At 42.8% G+C, this 24,546-nt stretch overlaps 1 protein-coding gene across 3 annotated transcripts in view; it reads left to right on the forward strand.

The window, feature by feature from the left end:
- The first annotated feature begins 5,129 nt into the window (after positions 1 to 5,129).
- The window catches only part of LOC127630139 (protein yippee-like 2), a 38,395-nt gene continuing 18,978 nt past the window's right edge, over positions 5,130 to 24,546 (forward strand). For 2 of the 3 annotated variants that reach the window (XM_052107594.1, XM_052107592.1), the window contains exon 1: positions 5,130 to 5,272. The gene's annotated coding sequence lies outside the window, so the exon portion shown is untranslated. Of the gene's footprint in view, positions 5,273 to 5,468; positions 5,599 to 24,546 lie in introns of all 3 variants that reach the window. The other variant, XM_052107593.1, reaches the window with a different exon arrangement.

Here is a 24,546-nt window from a genome sequence, read left to right on the forward strand (position 1 = left end):
TGACTTGTCTCTGCTGGCTTGACTTTTCTGAGCTTGCTTTTCCGCTGCTGTTTAGTGCCGCCTCAACATAGGTGGGATTATAGGCTGATCATCATATTTGCGCCACCTCTACTGCCGTGAAATCATCTTAAACGAGATACAAACATTACTAACCAATAACAAACAATAACACGACCGCTAGCTGTTAGCTACTAGCTCATTGTGCTGCATAAAGCAGTTGTTGCATGGTGATATTACACAAGGCCTGGTTGTTTTAGAAGCAAGCTTTCCAGTAGCTGGTCAACTAAATAAAGTGAAGCTTTCAAGCAGCATATAGAGTTAACGTACCATCCTCCATCGTGGACTCCAACAACACCGTGGCCGAGTTCTGGGCACTCTCCCTCCCATTGCTCACCGGTCTATTGCCATAGATAGCGTCCATTTGGTCGAACCACTTCCACTTTCTTTTGTTTGAACCACTCCAGCTGTTGTGGTCCATGATGGTTCTGTTGTCCATTAAAATTTTCCCTACACTGTTGGTAGGTTCGGTGGTAGCCGAGACACTTCCTGAAAGATGTTTCGTGTGTCGCTAACTAAAGGAAAATCTGCACCTTGTTTATTGACCACGGCATGGTTTTGCACACAGCCATTTCTTTTTACAATTCAAAAGTCACGTAAACAAATAAGCAAATCCAGTTACGCTTATATTGACGATTCTCTCTGACAATCAGTTCTGCAGGGTTTTGACGTCTCATTTAGTATTTGCTCGGCTCACTTGGAACCTCGACCGAGGTGGTACTAAAAAAATTACCAGGTTCTATCCACAGTGGAAAACCCCCAAAAAGCGAGCAGTCAAGTCGAGCTGTAGCGTGCAGTGGAAAAGCCCCATTTATGAAGGAATGAATCAAGTCACGTACAAGGATATCCTGGAAGAAAACTTACATCCTTCTGCTCTGAAAACTTTCCAAAACTTTGAGGATTCGATTTTCCAGCAGGACAATACTCCATGCCACACGGTCTAGTCAATCAAGGTGTGGATGGAGGACCACCAGCTCAAAACTCTGTCATTGCCAGCCAAATCACCAGACCTGAACCCCACTGAAAACCTCTGGAATGTGATAAAGAGGAAGATGGATGGCCACAAGCCATCAAAAAAAGATTTTTGCAACAAAAAGTCACCCAACAGCAATGTGAAAGACTGGTAGAGAGCATGGCAAGACACATGAAAACTGATTGAAAATCAGGGTTATTCCACCAAATATTGATTTCTGAACTCTTCCTAAGTGAAAACAATAGTATTGTGTTGTTTAAAATGAACTTGTTTTCATTAGATTATTGGAAATATCTGAAAACTTTGCATATTTGTTTTGTTATCTTGACCAGTTGTCCTTTTCTGCAAATAAATGCTCTAAATGAAAATATTTTTGGGAAACATGTTGTCAGTACTTTATAGCTTAAATCAAAAATGTTAATTTTACTCAAACACATACCTATAAATAGTAAATCCAGAGAAATGGATAATTTTTTTTCAGAGCTGCACATATATATATATACAGTTGCGGCCAAACGTTTGGAATAATGTACAGATTTTGCTGTTTTGGAAAGAAATTGGCTTTTTTCACCAAAGCGGCATTCAACTGATCACAAAATATAGTCAGGACATTACTGAAAAAGGAAACAGCACCATCACTATTTGAAAAAAGTCATATTTGATCAAATTTAGACAGGCCCCATTTCCAGCAGCCATCACTCCAAAACCTTATCCTTGAGTAATCATGCTAAATTGCTAATCTGGTACTAGAAAATCACCTGTCATTATATCAGACACAGCTGAAAGCTCTTTCGTTTGTTAAATGAAGCTTAACATTGTCTTTGTGTTTGTTTTTGAGTTGCCACAGTATGCAATAGACTGGCATGTCTTAAGGTCAATATTAGGTCAAAAATGGCAAAAATAGAAACTGCTTTCTCCTATAGAAACTCATCAGTCAGTCATTGGTTTGAGGAACGAACGCGATACAATGCTTGAAATTGCAAAAACTGAAGATTTCATACAAACTGGCTCTAACATGGACAGAAAGAGATGTGGTAGTCCAGATGTACAACTAAACACTGGATGTGTTTTGTTATTAGCACCATTCTGAGTAAATTGTAGAGACTGTTGTGTGTGAAAATCCAGCCCGTCTGGCACTAACAATCATCCATGCGATTATTGTGTGGCTGCAGTGCATAAAATTATGCAGATACGGGTCAGGAACTACAGTTAGTGTTCACATCAACCATCAGAATGGGGAAAAAATGTGATTTCAGTGATTTGAACCATGGCATGATAGTTGGTGCCAGATGGGCTGGTTTGAGTATTTCTGTAACTGTTGATCTCCTGGGATTTTCACACACAACAGTCTCTAGAATTTACTCAGAATGGTGCTAATAACAAAAAACATCCAGTGAGCAGCAGTTATGTGGATGGAAATGCCTTGTTGATGAGAGAGATCAACAGAGAATGGCCAGACAGGTTCAACCTGACAACGTCTACGGTATCTCAGATAACCGCTCTGTACAATTGTGGTGAGAAGTATAGAATATCAGAATGCTATTCTGAGATGCGGGTTGGCGCTGTTTTGGTGACACGAGGAGGACCTACACAATATTAGGCAGGTGGTTTTAATGTTGTGGCTGATCAATGTATATATTCTGTATTTTGTATTTTTTTTTTCCAAAGCTATGTTGTGACTTTCATGATGACTCATGATTGCTTGATGTTTATGGTCTAATGCACTACTAGTCAAAAGTAGTTTGAATACTCTTTATTTATTACTTTTTTCGACCTTTTAAAATAATAAATGTCATCAAAACAATGGGGGAAAAAAAATCACATTATTTTGTAACCAAAACAAAAGTATTGAATGCGTTCCGATATACAGAATGTTAGCTACTTTTTCTTCTTGTGGTCCAACTCTAACTTCATTGTAGTTTTGTAAAAACATGTGAAACATAAATTCAGTCAGGTTTGTCCATACTTATTATGACTAGTAGTGTAATGTCAAAATGTTTTAACACAGTTTGATGAAAGAGGTTGTATAGTGGAATGAAACTGGGTCACAAACCAAAAAGAGTTAACTTAATGGATGGAGTGTTAAAATGTTGTGTTTAGTGGTGATGCCCTTCTGCTGAGGACAGGAACAGATTTTGGTTACACTTTATAATAGGTGTCTAACTACTATGTACTAACATTAAAATACATACAATATAATGCACTTATTTTGAAACTACATGATGTCCTGCAAAATTCTCTCAAGATTCACATTTGCTGCTACTGAGGTTGAGGTACTGGTAGGTTTAGGGTTGGGTTAGGTTTAGTGATTAGGTGTAAGGTAAAGATTGTAACTACAGCTGTAATTAAATGCAGGTACTTTAAATGTAAGTATAATGCACCAACACATGTTCATTGCATCACATGCTTAAGTACATATTAGATAAAGACACCTAATATAAAATTGGTCCCAGATTTTAAATGTGCAATTCTCCTTCCAAGAAGTATCATAGTTAGACTTCTGAATACATAAAACATTGGTTTACTGAAAGGTTTGGATGTTTTGTGAAACTCGTATAGGGACACATGGCTAGTTGCTCCTTAGCCTTCTTGTGCTGTCATTGATTTTTCTGTTTCATTCATTTTTTTTTTTTTTACCTAACAACGTCTTATTTAAAAAAATAAAAAATAAATAAAACTTCTGTATGAACTTGGTGTAGTGTTTAATTATCAATGATAGTACTGTAATTCAAAGTTATTTAGTTATTAAAGAAGGTATTTGGTTTTGCCACTGAATTTCATCAGCAAATTTGTGTTTTGATTTGCAAATATACTGCCGTTGAATATATTTTTAAATGAATTTGAATTCATCTATTATTGCATTTGTATTGCTATTTTGTGTGCACATGCTTTCAAACAATTAAACGCCCCACAAAAGATTCCAGTCCAACAAATCTATAGCTGCCCATAAAGTGTTGTTTTATAATAAAATACCTTCTATACCAGTTTAAAGGGATATTGCACTTTCAATACAAGCTCAATCGACAGAATTTGTGGTATAATATTAGTTACCACAAAAAATTATTTCCACCTGTCCCTTCTTTTCTTTAAAAGCCCAAATCTGGGTTATAGGCACTTACAATGTAAGTGAATGGGGCCAATCTGTAAACATTAAAATACTGACTATTTCACAAGTATAGCCACAAGACATAAACAATGTGTTTCAACATGATTTAAGTGAGATAAAATCACTTATTAACCTTTTCTGTGTAAATCATGGCCAATTTTACTACTACGTTGCCATGAGGATGTAATATCAACAAACCTTATAATTACAATTTAAACAACTTTAAAGCTCAAATAATGCTTAAGTATTAACAGAGGAATTAATTAAAGTTACATGTTATTAAATTATAAGCTTCACATTTCTGCATTTAAACCCTCCTTTTTTAAGAAAAGGAGGGTCGAGTAAATTTGTATTTATTTATTTATTGGAAATCAATATTATGCCAGAAATGCTGTTGATTGAGCCTAACTTGTACTGAACCCCCACATCTTCCTTTAAGTGCAGAGACAACTACAGTATAAGAAAGTGTAAATAAGGTGGAAATTGCGCAGACATTATACAGTATTCTCCCCCCTTAAATTATCCAAATACTTTTTAAGGCCACTGTATAATACAATTTTGACCAGTAGATGACGCTCTAACATAAAGACCAGAAATCTGCCTCAGGCCACAAAAAATGACAAAACATTTTGGTGATGAAATATAATTTCTGTTTGAATGTAAGTTTACACAAGTACTTAGAAATAACTGTAGGCCTAACAAAAGGCAAGCTTTGACTACTCGTCATGGCGGTTTTCTGTTTACTGCTGTCGCTACATTGGTAATTAATCTCGCTTCCCACTGGTCAAACACAAGATGTTTTCTGTATTTCAGTTGAAGCTGCAGGTAGATAACAGCGCCGATTATGATTGGCTGTTTTTGTGCTCTCTGACCAATCAGCGTAGTGTTGCCGTGCCTCTGCGTCTCAGTGATTGGTGGATGCAGCTGTCTCTCTCCTTTAGTTGACGTTATAATCGTGCCCAGACAAAACTTGCTTCATGCGCTGGTCTATATACACCACGTCCATATCTACTGCAAGAGGAGAGAAGACTTTTTCCGTGATACACACGTAAAGTTGGCTGTAAACACTAATTCACTATAACGGAAGACGAGGACGTATACCTTCATCTCACAACCTCGTTTTCTTCTTTTCAAAGGTAAATGCGGGTGATGCTTTCTAAAAGTAACAAAATATGAAACTTTGTAGAGTCATATGCTTAATGTAAATACAGTGCAGTTATGCACCGACATTGACCTTTTTTGGTGCATCAGGTCTCCATTAAGGTTTTGTATTTTAGTTTCCTTTGAGAGATGCTCTGTGATGTGTGTTTTGGATGGTGTGATCTGATGCAGGTCCGCAGTGGTGCTGCTGATGCTTGTTTATCTCACACCTCCACGATCATCCACGCGCGTCTCTGCGCCACCAGCTTCACTGCAGTATCAGAGCGCTTCAACAGTGACACATGCATCTTCATATTAACATGTATATAACGTATATGCATGCATATATAGAGAATATGCTTCTAAGTATAAAAGACATTTGGACATGTCTAAACACCCACACAGTATTTTGGGGTATCATTGGTTCCTCAAAATGCTGTTTAGGTTGGCAAGCACAGCTATTGGGTTGAGAGAGCTTGATGATTGCAGCATTGAAAAGTTAATTTGGTTTCTAGTCTTCTTGTTTACGTGGGATGTTGAAGATGATCTCATTTTGACAAGTCACACATTTCAATGTCAGATCATTTGAAGATTTGGTTTGGTATTTTATTAATGTTGTTTATGGCTCTGTTGTCACATTTGAACACATACTTGGGCTGCCATATGGAAGCAATGCCAACAGTGCAGTGGCGTCTCAGGCTCAGTACTTTTGGTGGGGCACAAACAAATACTTAACCCAACATGTAAGGGTTGTGTTAACCGAAATATGTATAAAAACAGTGATGGATAATTGTATATTCTGCTACATTTTGACAGGTTAAAAAAAACTAGAAATTAATTTTAACCTAGTGCATCAATTTTGACTTCAACCTCTCTCTCTCTCTCTCTCTCTCTCTCTCTCTCTCTCTCTCTCTCTCTCTCTCTCTCTCTCACACACACACACACACACTCACACACACACACACACATACATACATACACATTCCCACTGTGTCTATGTGTCCTGTTTATTCCCCAATATTAATATGCATATTAACAGGCACCATCACCATTTACTCCTGGTAATATGCATCTCTTTTGACCAATTGTGTTTGCATTTCACAAAGAGGATCTCTGATTTCATGACTGCATACATCAATCATTACGTCAGAGTATTAATGCATGATAATAAAGCACAAAAAAGTATTCTAAAAGAAAAAAAAAGCACGAAAAAAGCAGTTCATAATTTCTGCCAAGTATACTTGCATTTAATATAAGAGCAAATATGATGTTAATAGGAGATTTGTCAGTTATTGTAGTGGAGTACCTCTATTAACTGAGCTTCAGAGATTTTTTCTTCTCAACTGTGACACTTTATGTTGATATCAGACACACACTGAAAGGTTCAGTGAACTTGTGCATGTTTGTATGCCCTTTAATCAACAAAGTTTAAAAACCTTGTTTTATCGCAGTGGTTGATTGAAAGTTAGAACTTAGCCCTATAACTCATTGGTTTCACTGGGCTCAAGCATGAGAAGTCTGAAAATCTATCATATAAGCCTGTCCACTGTAATGTATATGCCATTAAAATGGATGCTACACCCTTGAATGTAGCCCTACTTATAAAATGAAAACAAGTATGATGGATAAAAATAGATCATGATATTACAACTCAGTGCGTCAGAGTGACTGAGATTTTTTCTAGTGCAACCTCTGAACATGTTGCCGTGCTCAAGCATCCCCAGTAATTTAATCTCAGCACAAAAAAACTTGTTCAAAAGCTCAAGTGACCGTGAAAGCAAACCAGATAAAGGAAAATCGTCAAAGACGGTCCATATTATATCATTAGCAACTGATCCAACCAGCAACACATTAGAATAAAATTAGCTTTTAAAACTTACCGTTAAAGTTCACTACGCAGGTCTGCTCTCTAGAGTGGTAACTTCCACCATGTCAGCTTGACACATATGATCAAAGCCTTCAATTGGCTCAGGGGCAAAGGCAAACGTGCTCCTCAAGCTATCATTGGCCCTTTCCCAAAAGGCTTTCAAAGCCCTTGTGGTCCTCCTCTGAGTCCGGACTTTGGTGACGTAATCGAGTACAGACCAATATATAAAGTGTAAAGGAAATATTAAATATTTAGAGAGCAAATAAACATAACATGGACACCTAAATGGTTGTAAGCATGTGCTTTGAACACAGTCAAATGTAAAGAAAGGCGAACATACAGTAACTCTCACACAATGCCATAGGTCACAAAAATCATTATATTTATATACACAGCCACACTTCTGCAGGTATCTACACTCACTGAGAACTTAACACTATGGTCCTAATAAAGTTCCCAACGTGGTCTTCTGCTGTTGTAGCCAATCCGATGTGCATTCTGAGATGCTATTCTGCTCACTAAAAATGTAGTTCTTAGCAAAAGTTCGGGAGGAGCATATTCATTTAATTAAACTAATCAAAACTGGAGTAAGCATATATAAACCGCCACTTACATTACCTCTATCCGGTGACAGTTCTTCTGGCATTTGGGCCCACCCACTTACCTAGGTCAGGTCCATGCAACAGATGACCTACTATGCGTGAAGCATTTGCCCTCATCAGATAGGCTCACATTTTCAAAAAAGCTGCCACAGCAGCTCACTATTTCTTATTTTCGTGGCAACAGCGCCTGCCAATTTAACTTTCTTTCTTTCTAAGCTTTCCTCAATGAAGCAGACTCTGGCATTGAAGCTGCCTCAGCAAGTGGCCACTGCTTTGCTGTATACCTGTAGTACAGCTCAATATGGCTGTATACAGGTCCTCTCATCTTACCTCCATGGTACCTCCATGATTGGATGCTGCTCTGGCTTCACGACACTTGAGCTCCATCACAGCATTAATTTGAGGCAATGGAATCAAAGATCAGCATTGATTTCAGACTTTTTCCAACACACTCCAGTTTCAAACCGGTTCTCCTGCTCAGGTATTTAATTCCTCTCAGCCCTGTTTACATTGCTGTGCAGCCTGTTGTAGGGTGTGTTCCATTCAGTAGCGATTATCCCTATGCCCTATTCCCTTCGAAGACCTTTCACTGTGAGGCTAAACGACGTGGGGCTTTCGGAACTCTCCTTTTAAGCCTTTTATTGGAATTTTTGTTCAAATTTATTTCAACATGACTTTCATGAATGTTCTCCCTTCAAAATGCCATTCGGAGGGTGATTTATTCCTTTCGGAACGCAGGGCCAATCATGCAACAAACAAACTTCCTTTCAAACGACTGCTACTCTAAATTATAACTACCTCTCCAAACCAGTGCGACCTTTTAGCATGAGCTCACTGCCGCAGCAGCATCTACTCTGTCCAGGCTACAGCTTCCTACAGCTGCATACAGCTTCTGTGCGAGCAGACGCGAGCCGAGCTCAGCTCCGCAAGCGGCGTGTCGCGTTCCGCGTCTCAGCTTCATTCAGCAACCTGTTTCGCCTCCTCGCAGTACTTGCGATCACCTTGCCACGCAGCTCTGATAAGCTTTATCTTAAAATAATGTGTTGAAATCAGCGGCGGATGATTCGGCCTCGCATTTTGCTTTTATCCTCAGACTATTTCAGTTATTTTGTAGTATTTATTCAGCACTACTGCAAGTGGTGTCCATAGTGTAATTTTAAATCAAATTTTCATGCACAAACTCCAAACAATTTTATATGTCCCCATCATAACGAGACCTCGTCCCAATATAATACAGAAATAATTAGAGAGAGTAATCTACTAAACTCCAAACCATACGTATAAGCTAAATAATATCAAACCATGGACAGTCATCCTGTCACGTTTATGTGTTTTGTTCTTGTTTTCATGTCTTTTATTTTCAAGTTTATTTCTGGTTCATGTCATGATTTCCTGTTCCCTCATGTGATCTTGTCATGTGTTTCCCCTGTTCATGTGTCTTGTTTTCATTGGTTCATTGTTTGATTACTTTGTTATTCGTCTTGTCTTTTCAATGGTTAAAGTTAATTTAGTCTTGTATCTTGTTTATAGTTAGGTCATCTTTGTCATGTGTTCTCCCATGTCCAAGTATTTAAGCCTTCATGTTTTCCAATGTCCTTTGTCAGGAATTGTGAATGTAACTTTGTTGGATAGTTCATGTCAAATTTGTCAAGTATATGTTTTATTTATGTTTGTAGTTAGGGTTTTGGATATCACGTTTGTTAATAAAATTGCACTTGGGTTCTTCACATCATCATCTCTTCGTTTACCTCATTTCTCAGCACTTTAGTACTTTAGTTTCAAACCTTCTAATTAAATAACAAATCATCATTTTAAATTATGTTGCATGTATGCACATACAAAGTATGCTTCACAAATGATTCAGAAATGTTAATCCAGCAAATAAATTTAAGTTTGTCTATACATCATCTTACCCTGCTTACAATTGTAAGGAAATGAGGGTACTAAATAAGCTTCCTTTATTCACCCGCTTGGACCTAACGATCACCATTATGGCTGCTCATGCACTTCTATTACACAACTGTTTAAATGTTATTCCCTCTATGGCCTGCAGGCCTCTGATGGCTGTTATTTAAGCTTAAATAAGAAAAACTGACCTAGTTAATTTGCCGCGACCTGCAAATCAGTATGGTGCCCTTGAACTACTTGCTAGACTTTCTTCACCCATGACGTTCGAATGCAACCCGGGCTCTTCCATTCAAAATGCAACTAGGCTGCTCCCATTCGAAGGCTGTATGAGCAGACTCACTTTTATTTGTATCGTGGGCTCAACCCCTCCCGTTCAAACCCTCTCCCATTTGCACCCCAAGCTCCCATTCGGATTGGAGCACTAGCCCTCCCTTTTGAACGGTCCACATCTGGAGATAAACTGTAGGCAAGCGCACTCACAAATGCATCCCCTGCCATCAAACATCTATCGATTCAATGCACTTGCTAGACTTTCTTCACCCATGACGTTCGAATGCAACCCGGGCTCTTCCATTCAAAATGCAACTAGGCTGCTCCCATTCGAAGGCTGTATGAGCAAACTCACTTTTATTTGTATCGTGGGCTCAACCCCTCCCGTTCAAACCCTGTCCCATTTGCACCCCGAGCTCCCGTTCGGATTGGAGCACTAGCCCTCCCTTTTGAACGGTCCACATCTGGAGATAAACTGTAGGCAAGCGCACTCACAAATGCATCCCCTGCCATCAAACATCTATCGATTCAATGCACACAATTTGCAATTGCAAATACAATTGCAAATTGTATTTGCAATTGTGTTTTCAATTTGTGGACGCATAAAATGTGACATAATCCAAACGCAATTGCAAATCGCGCATTACGGTTTGCATTTTCGTTTAAGCGAACGCACAGTGACTGCCAAATTTCAAATGGAAAAGCAAAGTCCGTTTGCAACTGTGTTTCCCATATCTTACGAGTTTTGGCCCTGTCATATTTAAATAGCAATTTCAGTTTCCACGTCTGCTTTTTCACTTTCTCAGCGTCGCGTATGTAGCCAGCCAAAACTCAAATGGAATACTATTTTTTTTTTTTTTTATTGCAATATTAACAAACAGAACAAGACGATACATACAAGAAATATAAACAATCTTTCAAAACAAAAGAGAAACGTCTAGGTTACGTATGTAACCTCCGTTCCCCGATGGAGGGAACGAGACGTTGTGTCAGAGAAGCGACACTAGGGGTCTCTCTTGAGCGCCGATATCCACCTCTGATCTATGAAAAAAGGCCAATGAGATTTGGCAACCAGTATTTGCATGTCCCGCCCCCGGACATACGGGTATTTAAGCGGCGCAAATACGGGAGTTCATTCAGGATTTTTCTGAGGAGCCACAACAGGGGCTCGGCTCAGCGACGTGGCAGGGGAGACACAACGTCTCGTTCCCTCCATCGGGGAACGGAGGTTACATACGTAACCTAGATGTTCCCCTTCTGTCGCTCTCTCCACGTTGTGTCAGAGAAGCGACACTAGGGGTCCACTTAAAAAGAGCCATGCGCTGAGCCGTGATGCGTGATCTGCTGATACAGGAGCGAGCAGGTATTCCTACGTGCAGAACGACCAACTGTATCAGGCTGCACGTACCCTTCCCCAATGCCCCATTTAAGCCATCAGGATTCTTTATCGTTACCCTGGAGGGGAACAAGGTGACGACGCCAACATGGGAACGGGCCAGCCTGGCTGGGCCTCTTTTCTCTCTATGTTTCTCGCATAGAGCAACTACGCCGGGGCCCTTACACGCATTGAAGGAAGGGGGTCTTAGCCCTTAGTAGGGCGGAGAAGACCCTCGTGGAGGCCACACCTACCCGGGAGGGAGGCAAATTTTGAGTGGCAAATACATCGCATGGCCTATACTTAGGTCTTATGCGGAACAGTAGTGCGGTGGTAGATCCAGCCTCGCAGAGGGGGGAAGCATACAGCACGGCACCCGAGGCAGCTGTAACTGCCTAAGGAAAACACGGAGTCAACTCTCGTGAGGGGACAGAACCGTGGTTTTACACACAGGGGAGTCCAAACAGGAGGCCTTACCTGTGGGGCACCTATACCAGTACAGGGTAGCTAGTGGTACCCGCAGTGGTTTGGGTCGGCGAGTTCCTCCATGAGAACTGCGACCCACGAGGGCTAGGGAGGAGTCAACCAGTGTCCCAAACCTGGGATCTCCTGGGAAAGAAGGTGCACTGTTTCCCCTGGTTAGGGGAAGGGCTGGGTGCAAGCGATTCACCCGGTCAGATCGTGGGCGTGCCACCGAGTTCTACGGGCTCGGTACCTGAGAGAAAACGGGACGATACTGACTCAACTCGGAGATTGTAGAATCTCGCAAAAGTGTTAGGTGTTGCCCAGCCCGCTGCTCTACAAATGTCTGCTAGGGCAGTGCCCCTAGCCAGTGCCCACGAGGACGCAACACCCCTGGTGGAGTGGGATCGGACCCGCAAAGGGGGGGGCACAGCCTGGGTGTGATAAGCCAGGGAAATGGCGTCGACAACCCAGTGGGCGAGTCTCTGCTTGGAGACAGCATTTCCTTTCTGCTGTCCCCCAAAGCAGACGAAGAGCTGCTCGGAGCGTCTGGTGCTCTGTGTGCGGTCCAGGTAAATACGTAAGGCACGTACTGGACACAGCAGTGAAAGGGCTGGGTCTGCCTCCTCCCGGGGCAGCGCTTGCAGGTTCACCACCTGATCCCTGAAGGGTGTGGTAGGAACCTTGGGCACGTAGCCCGGTCGCGGTCTTAGGATCACGAAAGTGTCTGCCGGACCGAACTCCAGGCAAGCGTCGCTAACAGAGAACGCATGCAGGTCCCCGACCCTCTTGATGGAAGCGAGCCGATCAGCAGGGCGGTCTTGAGAGAGGGCCCTGAGTCCAACTGAGTCAAGCGGCTCGAAGGGGGTCTCCGGATTCCCATAAGGACGACCGAGAGATCCCAGGAGGGAAACAGGTTAGGCCGGGAGGGAGTCATCCTCCGGGCACCTTTTAGGAACCTGACGATTAAGTCGTGCTTACCAAGAGACTTGCCGTCTACCGTGTTGTGGTGGGCGCGATAAGCGCAACATACACCTTGAGGGTGGAGGGGACAGCCTCCTCTCCAGCCTCTCCTGAAGAAACACGAGCACTGACCTAACTGCGCACTTCTGCGGGTCTTCGGCTCGGGAAGAACACCAGTCCATGAACAGACGCCACTTCAGGGCGTAAAGATGCCTGGTCGAAGGGGCTCTGGCTTGGTTAATAGTGTCTACGACGGCCGAAGGTAGGCCGGCTAGATCCTCCGCGTCCCGTCCAGGGACCAGACGTGGAGATTCCAGAGGTCTGGATGCGGATGCCAGAGCGTGCCCCGTCCCTGAGAAAGAAGGTCCTTCCTCAGGGGAATTCGCTAGGGAGGGGCTGTCATGAGGAGTGTGAGATCCAAAAACCACGTCCGGTTGGGCCAGTAGGGGGCCACCAGAGTGACATGCTCCTTGTCCTCCCTGACCTTGCATAGCACCTGTGCAAGAAGGCTCACTGCTGGAAAAGCGTACTTGCGCAGCCCCGCGGGCCAGCTGTGCGCCAGAGCATGTGTCCCAAGGGGAGCCTCTGTGAGGGCATACCAGAGCGGACAGTGGGAGGTTTCCTGGGAGGCAAACAGGTCTACCTGGGCCTTGCCGAACCTGTCCCAAATCAGCTGGACCGATTGGGGGTGGAGCCTCCACTCTCCGCCGGGCAAGGTTTGTCTTGACAGCGCATCCGCTATCACATTGAGGTTGCCGGGGATGTGAGTGGCGCGCAGTGACTTCAGTCGCTGCTGACTCCAAAGGAGGAGACGACGGGCGAGCTGTGACATGTGGAGGGAGCGTACTCCGCCTTGGCGGTTTATATAGGCCACCACCGTGGTGCTGTCTGTCCTGACTAGGACATGCTTGCCACGAATCAACGGAAGAAATTTCTTCAGGGCAAGAAGAACGGCCAGCAGCTCTAGGCAGTTGATGTGCCAGCGCAGCGGGCCTCGGTTCCACCGGCCTGCGACTGCTTGCGCCCGTTACACGGCGCCCCAACCCAACTTGGAGGCGTCGGTTGTAACCAGAACGCGACGGGACACCTGCTGCAAGGGTACTCCTGCCCGTAGAAAGCAGAGGTCTGTCCAGGGTTTGAAGGTTTGGAGGCAGGCAGTGGTAACTTCTACGCCGTGCGTGCCGTGGCGCCATGCTCGTCTCGGGACTCGAGTCTGGAGCCAATGCTGAAGTGGTCTCATATGCATCAACCCCAGTGGCGCGGCCGCCGCAGAGGATGCCATATGCCCCAGGAGCCGTTGGAAACGTTTCAAAGGGACCACGGTGCCTGGTTCGAAAGAAGCGAGGCATTCCAGCACTGACTGAGCACGCTCGTTGGAGAGACGTGCTGTCATTGAGACTGAGTCTAACTCCAAACCGAGAAAAGAGATGCTCTGGACCGGGGTGAGCTTGCTCTTTTCCCAGTTGACCTGAAACCCTAAACGGCCAAGGTGCTCGAGCACCTGGTCTCTGTGTGCACGTAGTAATTCCTGCGAGGAGGCCAGAATGAGCCAATCGTCGAGGTAATTAGGTTGGGGCGGAGCAGAAGGTCTTCTGGCCGCGGGAGGACGCCCTCGGCGAGCAGGTGGGGCCTGGGCCGTGGCGGCAAGCTTGCGGCGCGGCATGATGTGCGAAATGGCCTCCGTCTGCTTCTTCACCAGGGAGAACTGCTGGGCAAAGTCCTCAACGGTGTCGCCGAAGAGGCCGAACTGGGAGACAGGGGCGTTGAGGAAGCGAGTCTTGTCGGCTTCACGCATCTCAACCAAGTCCAGCCATTGCTGACGTTCCTGGACCACCAGGGTGGCCATCGCCTGCCCGAGAGCCTGCGCTGTGACCTTCGTCGCTCTCAGGGCGAGGTCGGCCGCTGAGCGCAGTTCCTGCAGCATGTCGGGATCAGGGCCACCCCCGTGCATGTTGCGAAGTGCCTTGGCTTGGTGGACCTGCAGGAGAGCCATGGCATGCAGGGCGGAAGCGGCGCGTCCGGTAGCTTGCGGTGAGCGAGGATGTTGCTCTACAGGACCGGGAAGGGAGTACAGGGCGGCCCCGCCAGGTGGCAGTGCTTCCGGGACATAAGTGGAGCGCAACAGCTCTATCCACCTGGGGGATCTCCGTGTACCCGTGGCGCGCTCCGCCGTTGAGGGTGGCGAGGGCGGATGAGCAGGTGGCGGTGCGACGAGTGGAGAGGGGTGCTCTCCACGAAGACGTCAGCTCATCATGCACCTCCAGGAAGAAAGGAACCGGGGGGGGCGAGGCTGTGAGCGGTGCCCCACGCCCAAGAACCAATCGTCCAGCCGTGATAGCTGTGGGGAGGATGGAGGGTTCCAATCCAGGCCCACGCTGTTGGCTGCCCGGGAAAGCATATCGGACATCTGCGCGTCGGCCTCCTCCTGGGCGTGCAAGCCCAAAGGCGGCAGCCCAGAGGAGCCCTCAGCGTCAGAGCCCACGCCCTCCGATGTCGCGGCGAACTCATCTGCTTCCATCGCAAGAGGGTAGGCAGACTGGCTGTGAGGCGAGTCGCCGCCACCTCGAAGGGGACGGGAGTCAACGAGCGTGCCGGGTGCGGGTGGTCCGAGGGGCGTACCCAGCGGAGCTGCACCGCTGCCATCCTCGGATCGCCTCCATCGCCAGCCGCATCGCCCTCAATCCCGTGGGAAGAAGGAGCGACGCGGGGGGCGGCTGGAGTGGCTTGCTTACGGTTATAAGCAAGCCGCGACCGCAACGTTGTCATGGTCATGTTCTCGCAATGAGAACATGAACCATCCACAAACGCAGCCTCGGTGTGATCGCTGCCCAGACACACGAGACAACGCCTGTGGCCGTCGGAAGCGGAGAGTACTCTACCGCATCCAGAAACAACACAGGGGCGGAAAGGCATCTTTAAAAAGACACGTCCTTAAAAGAAATTACTCTTTTAAATAAAATCATTCTTTTATGAATGAAAGACTCGTGAGAGATCTTTCTTATCTGCAACTGTCGATGCGCTCAGGGGCAGGAAGTGCACAGCCGTGCAAACAGGAGAAAGCCGCTGTTGTGCGCCGTAGAATCCAACAGCATGCAGCAGAGGATAGCAGGAACTCGGTGTGTAATACGCAGCAGTCTGCAAACACGACCATCGGCTCCGAAGAAATTTTCTGAATGAACTCCCATATTTGCGCCGCTTAAATACCCGTATGTCCGGGGGCGGGACATGCAAATACTGGTTGCCAACTCTCATTGGCCTTTTTTCATAGATCAGAGGTGGATATCGGCGCTCAAGAGAGACCCCTAGTGTTGCTTCTCTGACACAACGTGGAGAGAGCGACAGAAGGGGAATTATGGTTCAGAATACATTAAGAGAGGAAATGTGAAAGAAATTTAAATATATTCAACAATAGTCTAAAAAGAAAAGAGAGTAAGAGAAGAAAGAAAAAAAAAGAAGAAGAGGGCACAAAAGAAAAAAACATTAAGAGGGAATATTAAACATGGCACTAATTCTGGATGTTTTCATTGCTTTCTTGTTAACAGAAGTTGAAATTGTATTTAAATACATCTTCAAGTCTTCTTTGAAAAAGCTAAAGTGGGGTTTACTTTTCATATATTTACATTTATGGATATGAAACTTTCCAATATATAAAAGAAGGTTTATACAAAAACATGCATTAATTAGATTCTTGTCTTTAACATAAAATCCAAAAAGAATGTGTCTATATGATAAAGAAAAGTTACATAAAACCTTTTGGACAATCAGAGCATCAATATTGTTCCAGAAAGACCGAGTAAAAAGACATTCCCAAAACAAATGATCAACAGTTTCAGAGGAGGCTTCACAAAAAGAGCAGGAAGTATCAATATCATTTCTAAATTTCTTTAAAAAGTATTTAACTGGATAAAATCTATGAATAATTTTCAGGGCATCACCTCTTGACCGTCGACTGTGAGTGATGTCACTTCCCAAGACAAACACGTCCCATAGCATAATCCCACCCTTGACCCTGATTGACAGGTTTCCGTGTAAGGCATCGGAAATGGAAATACTAAGGGAATTAGTATTCCATTTGAGTTTTGGCTGGCTACATACGCGACGCTGAGAAAGTGAAAAAGCAGACGTGGTAATTAAAATTGCTATTTAAATATGACAGGGCCAAAGCTCTTAAGATATGGGAAACACAGTTGCAAACGGACTTTGCTTTTCCATTTGAAATTTGGCAGTCACTGTGCGTTCGCTTAAACGAAAATGCAAACCGTAATGCGCGATTTGCAATTGCGTTTGGATTATGTCACATTTTATGCGTCCACAAATTGAAAACGCAATTGCAAATACAATTTACAATTCCTTTTGAATAATGTCCGGAATATCATTCCATAGCCCTCACTGCTTCTATTCTTTAAATACTTCCTAATACTTTTAGCGAGGGTCAGTCTTATAAAAAAAAAAAACAGTAGGTGCAATCCACAGTATCTCTTTAAACCTACCATATTCCTGACTCACTGTCCCAGTCATTATCCACGTTAGCAATCGACATTGTCAGCAGTTTTGGGGGGTACCTCGGGCTTGTGTCGAGTCTCAAGCTTGAGCCCTCCAATATTGACAGCGAGCCACATATTCAAAGATTACATGAACATGTTAACTCATGAAATGGAGTTCTTAACAAAAGTTTGGGAAGAGCATTTTCATTTAATCCAACCAATCATCACTAGAGTAAACTTATATATACCACCGCTTACAGTACCTCTATCCGGAGACAGTTCTTCCGGAATCCCTCCACCACCCAAACTCCAATTTCATGGCTAGTTACCACTAGACAACGTCAGACAAGGAAGTCCAGGGGGGGTACCTTGGGTTCGGGTCAAGTCTCGAGCCCCCCATTATGGACAGCAAGGAAAAAATGTGTGGCTTCTCTTCATTGAATGATTACATGAACATCTGAACTCATGAATTGTACAGAGTGGTTATCTGAGTTACCGTAGCCTTTCTGTCAGCTCGAACAACAGAGTGGCCATTTTCCGTTGTCCTCTCTCATCAACAGCCAATTTCCATCTGCAGAACTGCAGCTCACTGGATGATTTTAGGTTTTCCATTCTGAGTGAACTCTGGAGTGAATCTCAGGAGATCAGCAGTTACAGAAATATACAAACCAGCCCGTCTGGCACCAGTAATCATGCCACGGTCGAGATAAAAAAATTCCACATTCTGATGGTTGATGTGAACATTAAGCTCCTGACCCATATCTGCATGATTTTATGCACTGCACTGCTGCCACACGATTGGCTGATTAGATAATCGCATGAAAAAGTAGGTGTACAGGTCTTCCTAATAAAGTGCTCAATGAGTGTATATCACTGTTAGACTGAACGTTTCTATTTAAATAAATATAAGCAATCTTTCAAGCTATAGCTATGTACACGAAAGTATTCTCTCCTGTGCTGATATTTTAGAATTCTAAACTCCTTTTTGAAACAATGATAACAAAGGTTTTGTGTTAAGTTATTTACTTATATGAACATAAAACTTCCCAAGGAAAACTATTCTATAAAAACTGAACAGGATTAATATATAATATAATATATAATATATCTATGGAAAACTATATAAAACATAGTTTTGAACCTATTATACATATCAGGCTAAAAAGTTATTATAAATACACTAGTAAAGCAAATGATCCGTCGTTGTTAATCAGGAAGAAACGATTATTGAAATTGACATCCGCAATTGACATCGCCTCATACGTCATTATTTTTCCTCCAGCACAGAAACTCCACTCTGCTTTGATTGGTCATGAGGATCAGCTGCAGGGACTGTTGGGTAGTAGATCTCTGGGAGCTCGCTCTTGTCCTGCAAGACTACCACAAGTTGCACCCCTTCAAATAACAGGCAAATGCTGAAGTATTGCAACCAACAGTTGGATGTCACATTCATACACTGTGTTTTTTGTGTTTATTTGGAGACCTAAACCCATACCAATCCCTACCCCTAAACCTAACCCTAAGCACAATGATTAAAGATGGAATTTAAAAATGACTTGAAGGATCTGCTGCTAATGTCTTGGTGCCAGATACCACAGGATACGCACAGGGTTGTTGTAGAGTCCATGCCTCGGTGGGTCAGTGCTGTTTTGGCGGCATGCAGAGGATCAACATCATATTAGGCAGGTGGTCATAATGTTTTGGCACATCAGTGTATACAGTAATTTAAAAGTTATTCTTTGTCATATTTACATAATTAAGACATGAATCATACAGCAATTGCATTAGATTTTAAATGTTCTTTCAGCCAATAGAATCAATTTGTGGATCCAAAGGGGATATTACTCGGAGTGGGCCTTTTGTGTAGTGGGTGTTCCTTATCATCTTGCGGTACGCAGACAGATACTCTTGGGCACCGTTGTGGTCTCAGCCGAAGGGCTCACCGAGGTCGCAAATGAGGCGCTTGTGAGCTCCCTTCTGAGCAGTAAAATGGGACACCCTACGGTCTCCTGCGGTGGGTCCGAATATCCATACTTCACTACTATAGTATGCCAAAAACAGAATGACAATGGAGTAGTATATCAGAATTCACAGTATTCATGAAGCGGTAAGCAAGAAATACCCAGATGATCTACTATTGCTATTTATTTGCAAAACACTGCAATTCCAAATTGGGGAGGAAAAGGGGAGGAAAAAAAACTATTTAATGGAACAGCGGTGAATCACGAGACGTATGCCTCTTCTTAACTGCAAGTGCTATATATACAAAGATAATTGTTCCTTTTTCTTGAATGGTGTTTCTTGAACAAAACTAAAGTAAATATTTTTCGTGGGTCTTGTTATTACGTTGTGGTAGGGTGGAGGGCGGTGATGCTACACACCCGACCCCTAATCAGGCTAATCAAGCCTCCGAGCGGGATAAAGGCCGTCTGGAGACGACAGTGCGACAGAGAGAGAGAGAGATTTACGGGCAGCGGCCGACACCTGTTTTTGGGTCAGTTTATTATTACTTATTAATTAGTATTATTAAACTATTATTTATATTGTCAAGCCGTTTCTCGCCTCCTCCTTTCCATTAACCCATTTACATACGATGTCAATGTCCCTGGATAAAGTATGTCGAAATCTATTCATACTACTCGCATGCATACCTAAAAAATGTACTGTTTTGTAGGCAGATAAGTGCATCCTTCATTAAATACAGTATGTACTTTGACAATATGCGGTTTCGGACGCATCAGTGGACTTCGGTAGGGTTTCCGTTACCAGTTTTTAACCATTAAAATGTCCGAATGACAGAAAGTTCAAACATTGTTGGACACAATGTCTCGTGAAAATATTAATATGATGCATTAGCAAACCCCTTTAGTTAATGCCTCAAGTATACAGTGTGATACCATCCCAATGATAACAGCACTTCGCTGCCATGAAGGTTTAAACTTTCCCAAAGCTTGCGGAGTCCTAAACCGTGACTACGTACAGCGTGTTGTATCACCCACACTGGCAAAAGCAGCCTGCGTTATATGCGTGTGCCCACAGTGAGAAGCTTCATTAAAACAGCCTTGTGTTGCCGTCTTCTGGAGAGAAGGACACCAGGCTTATGTGAATCTCAAGTTATAGAGAAATACTGGACATTTCTTTACTTCACTTTGGCAGCAAAACATTTATGCTATGAACAATCGGAGGAAAATGGTAATAAAAATAAAGAGACAATTATATTATTTATTTAAATACATTTATGATTATGCCACTTATTAAGCACAACAGTGCCCCACCTGCCCCTTATGTAGAAACGCCACTGGCAGTGTGGCTGAAATCCTGCCCCACATACGGTCTGTTATCAGTGCATCAGTTTTAGTAGAGCTAAGCTCTCAAGTTTACATTTACAATTGCATAAAGATAAGAATAGGCTATCTCTCGCTATCTCTTACATGACCAGTGGACAAATCCATTCAGAGAACTTGAATGCTGGCAAGTAATTTCAGGAGCACACTGTCAAATCCAATCCATTCTGCAGAGACACCATGGGAAAAAGTGTCAGTCTTTGTGTCACTGGAGTTATGATCATCAGATACATGAGAAAGGGATAAGCATGAAAAGCAGAAGATTTTCATGACCACTCAGAAAATTGCACGAGGCTGTTTAATCGTTTGCGGTTACGTAAAACAGTATTACACCATTTCACCAATTTATATGCTATCATTAAAAAGTATGAAAGCCATGACAGAAATGCAGATTAGAAATCCTGTCTCAAAGTAATTACAGTTAGAGGGATAGATTTTTTTTATTTTTGAAGGAACAGATCAAAACAAATGTGTATTCCTGTAATCAGAAAACTCACCCTCATGTTGTTCCAATTCCAAACCTGTATGACTTCTTCCATGGAACACAAAAGGACATGATAGCAGGCAGAATGTAATCCTCACCATTCACTTTCATTGCATCTTTTTCCATACAGTGAAAGTCATTGGTGACTGAGGCTAATATCTAACATGTTTCAGAAAGAAAGAAAGTCATATACACTGATCAGCCACAACATTAAAACACCTGCCTAAAATTGTGTAGGTTCCCTCGTGCCGCCAAAACAGCACCTACCTGCATCTCAGAATAACATTCAGTGATCATATTCTTCTCAACACAATTATACGGTTATCTGAGATACTGTAGACTTTGTCAGTTTGAACCAGTCTGGCCATTCTCTGTTGAACTCTCTCATCAACCAGGTGTTTCTGTCTACAGAATTGCCCCTCACTGGATGTTTTTGGTACCATTCAGAGTAAATTCTAGAGACTGTTTGTGTGTGAAAATCCCAGGAGTTCAACAGTTACAGAAATACTCAAACCAGCCTGTCTTGCACCAACAATCATGCCATGCTGCAAATCACTGATATACAATTTTCCCCATTCTGATGGTTGATGTGAACATTAACTGTAGCTCCTGACCTGTATCTGCATGATGTTATGCACTGCACAGTTGCCATATGATTAGATGATAATCTCATGGATGATTGTCGGTGCCAGGTGGGCTGGTTTGAGTATTTCTGTAACTGTTGATCTCCTGGGATTTTCACACACAACAGTTTCTAGAATTTACTCTGAATGGTGCCAAAAACAAAAAACATCCAGAGAGAGATCAACAGAGAATGGCCAGACAGGTTCAACATGACAACGACTACGGTAACTCAGATAACCACTCAGTATGCTATTCTGAGATGCGGTTTGGTGCTGTTTTGGCAGCATGAGGGGACCTACACAATATTAGACATGTGATTTTAATGTTGTGGCTGATCGGAGTAGGCTGGGAACAAAACAAGGTTGAGTAAATTATGACAGAATTTGTACATTTGATAAAAATGTTTATGTAATATTTCAGGGACATGTAAACATCCTTTAAAAAAATTTGGTCCAGACTCAATACTCTGTCGACTCGTAACTATGGGAAATTTGGCTGCTTGCTGAATGAATGACAAAAAAATTATAATCAACCATCTCTAAATGGACCTTTTAGTGCTCTGTAATCTTTTCTCCAACCAATTCATGGATTTTGTGTTTGTATGCCTGCTTGTCAGAGAGCTGCAAATTTAATCCAGGTCTCATATTGCAATAACAGGAAGATCAATACAACCAAAGGGAGAGAGATTCAGTATGGTTTCATCATGCAGACAAAACACAACAGTGGCCCTCTGACCTGTGTGCACTGATCCAACACGTTAACTGTACCACAGATCACACAAGGGAACACACTCCAAAAACAAGAACTTTTTGAGTGGTTATTAAAGGCAACAAAAGTTTTTTTCAAAAGAGAATCTATGAGTCTAATAAAGAGACAACACACAGTAACAAAAGCTGTGTTGTTCATCAATGTCATATCACAGAAGACATATGGAAATTGGCTGCTGAATGGACCTTATTCACAGTAGTGCCATCTTTAATTTTTTATGGGAATGGCAACAAGGCTGTTAGGGATAGACTTACAGTCTCTTGAATGGGTTGTACTGTTGTTCAAACTGTTTTGGATCGTTCTGCTGAAGAAATATTGAAAAAAACATATTTCCAAGAAATGTTAGTTTACAAAAAACTTCAGAAAACATCAGTTGTGGAAAATGAGACTTGATCTATGAGCTTTATACAGTGGATGCCATTGAAGAGACTGTAAGTCTGTCCCACAGAGCCTCGTTTTCATTCTCGTCAAAAATCAAAGATGGCTGTGAATAAGACTTATTACTATTCCTCATCCTTAAGGTTAGGGTTTTTAACAAACCCCTTGCCATCATAGACTAACATTATAGGTGGGACCAAGAATATCATAGAGACATGGGGATGGGCTCTTTTGTACCAATAAGCAACCACTAGGTCTGTTTCTGAGCTTATGGGGGCACTAAGCGAATTCCTATTTTGTTAATGAATTTTTTTTTTTATTTAGTCTGCAATCATTATGTGAATGAATGAAAATCGATTAATAATTAACAATAAAATTAATAAACTTTGAACAGCTTAAAAATAAAAAATACAAGATGTATATTTTTTTCTATCAAGCTTTTCAGACCTTACTTTTGTATTTGAAATTCAGTTAAATGACACTCTGTGTGCTGCCCTCTCTATAACACTTGATTATCTAATCAAAGAAATATCCTAGCTGTACTCAGGGGGAAGGGCCGTCGGCCACCCAGCCCCGCCCCGCCCCGGTCCTTCTAAAAGGAAGGCTCAAAAACATAGCGCGGCGAGACGTGCTCCCCCTCGTAGAGACTGGGGACCGGCTCGTCGCTCTCAGCAGCCCCCAAAGCAAGATCTCAGGGCAGTCATTTTTAGGAGGAAAAACCCCTGAGGGTCTTGCTCCCAACCTTGTGGGGGTAGCCCCCCTCGGGACAGGGCTTGTGTATCATCCACTTCTACCCTCCCGATACCCCCTATTTAAATCAGCGCAGCAACTTGTTTAATGTGCCCTCTTCACAGCCCTCTAAGATAAAGAAAACTTAAATTCACAAATGGATACCTGCAATAAGACAATAACTTCATTTTCTCAGTGTTTGTGCAAGTTCAATTTCATACTCATTCCAGAATCATCTCTGGGGGTCTGGGATGCTAAAGATCAAAAACTAGCATAAAACATAAATACCAGCATTCATTTAGTTTAATTCCCCCCTAATGTCTCCTAGAGGGGTTGCTAAGTTCTGTGATGCATTCATTGTGACAGAGTGGGCTGTAGCACTTATCATTTCAAGGCCTGTGCACCACAAGGACCTTCCTGATGTAAGCGGAGCAGCGCTGATGGGGATAATAGTGCTGTGCTCCATCCTTCACTGGTTGCCCAGAATCTATAACCTTATTTAACCATCTTTTTGATGGTACATTAATAACAATTTTAGCTGTTTAAAGAACCTTGGTGTCTTTTATCATATTTTGCTGCTGTTTTATAAAAGTTATCGAGTTTTCATGTTGGGAGGAGACATAATCTTTCAAAATGGCGGAGGAGAGGACATTTACTGTAGAAACAGCTTAATAGTAGCGCTTGCCGTTTTGGTCATATTCATTTATATACATCATTAGCAACCATTTGATGCATGTTGTACATTTACACTGTGAAAATAACTTGTATTTGACCATATTTCCATTATCGTCAGCTTTCTGAATAATAAGTATTATGGTGTCAAAATAAAAGTTCCTCAAGAACCTGGCGCCATCCATCTTTCCTATTCTTTCCTACAAAGCTCTTGAATGTGACATACTTGTAATCAGGGTTGGGAGGGTTACTTTTTAAAAGTATTCCACCACAGATTACAGAAAACCTGCTGAAATATTTTGATTACTCAAGGTTGGTAACATAATCTAAATACTTTTGA

The sequence above is a fragment of the Xyrauchen texanus genome, chromosome 36 (assembly GCF_025860055.1).
Source record: "Xyrauchen texanus isolate HMW12.3.18 chromosome 36, RBS_HiC_50CHRs, whole genome shotgun sequence".
In the NCBI taxonomy this organism is placed as follows: Eukaryota; Metazoa; Chordata; class Actinopteri; order Cypriniformes; family Catostomidae; genus Xyrauchen; species Xyrauchen texanus.